The sequence below is a fragment of the Seriola lalandi genome, unplaced genomic scaffold (genome assembly GCF_002814215.2).
Source record: "Seriola lalandi dorsalis isolate HSWRI2012SDOR001 ecotype SW California unplaced genomic scaffold, Sedor1 jcf7180002007467, whole genome shotgun sequence".
Classification (NCBI taxonomy): domain Eukaryota; kingdom Metazoa; phylum Chordata; class Actinopteri; order Carangiformes; family Carangidae; genus Seriola; species Seriola lalandi.
In genome coordinates, this window is record NW_019478120.1 from 1 (window position 1) to 1,098 (window position 1,098).

The 1,098-nt window shown below is 46.1% G+C and overlaps 1 long non-coding RNA gene across 1 annotated transcript; it reads right to left on the bottom strand.

Annotated features, from left to right (window-relative positions):
* Positions 1-22: 22 nt before the first annotated feature.
* Positions 23-942, bottom strand: LOC147819985 (uncharacterized). Its single transcript, XR_015438412.1, has 3 exons — positions 805-942; positions 462-635; positions 23-138 (listed from the first exon to the last, which is right to left on the bottom strand). It is a non-coding gene; the product is annotated as an uncharacterized LOC147819985 (long non-coding RNA).
* Between the last annotated feature and the right edge of the window lie 156 nt (positions 943-1,098).

Genomic DNA, 1,098 nt, shown 5'->3' on the forward strand with positions numbered 1-1,098 from the left:
ACACACACACACACACACACACACACACACACACACACACACACACACACACACACACACAGAAACACACACAAATACGTGCCTTTACATAGGCTCTTACTTGTCATTTCAAAGTGGTGCATTCAGTTGCCATGGAATCTGAAAAACACCAGAATGAGATTAGTTCAGTTTCCTGTTAAAACTTCATCATATGTTAAAGTCAAAATATGTAGTTAGAAATATTTAGTATGTGTCTGCTCTTATACAACTCTAAATTTTATTGCTCTTCTATCTTATTTGACAAATTCACAGAAATACTCTAAGGGAGATTTGTAGCTTTTTCCTTTTTTCTGTCAGGTGTTGATGATGACCAAGGATTTAATGTCCCTTTCTAAGTCAGCTAAATGCCTTAATTAAAACATATATACAGTATATATATTTATCTAAATTTGCAAACTGTGGAAATAGAACAAGGATATTACTGGAGCTGATCTGATGGTTTCCCAGAAGCATTTGCTTGTTCTCCATCTCCCTCCTACAGCAGGGGGCTGGCCAGCAGCAATCAGGCCTGTCCCCCATAGGCATCTCCTGGCTACCAGCTGGGAACAGCTGGTCTCCCCTTCTGCTACTGGTGGACCTGGGCCCTGCTGGAAGTCCTGGAAAGGAGAAGGCCTTATAGGATCTGACAAACAGGCAGCATTCACACATAGACAGGTTCTGCTAATGAAGAGGCCTCATTAGGCAACATTTACAGTTTCTATAGAGGTGCAGCTATTGTTCAAGAGGGGAGCTATAGCCATGGGGCTCCTCAGGACAATGGAGCACCTCATCAGGTTGTGTTGCCGGTTTCACCGTAGCCTCGGCGCAAAGTCGGTGTAAGCTCACTCGAGCGTCCGCTGTGTGGTGTCAGCGGCAAACTGTTGCTGAAGTGAAAGAAGTAGAGGGAGGGGTGAAATAGTTGCTGGTGGTGCTGGGGGGTGATGAGCGGACGGAAAAGGGACTCGGGCGTTATTAGATTTGCAACAAGCCGTAACACTGTCTCCCATTGTGTATCCCTCCACCCCTGCCCTCCCCCAAGCCCCTGACCGTAGAGAACTCTACCCAGCATCCCCTCCTCCC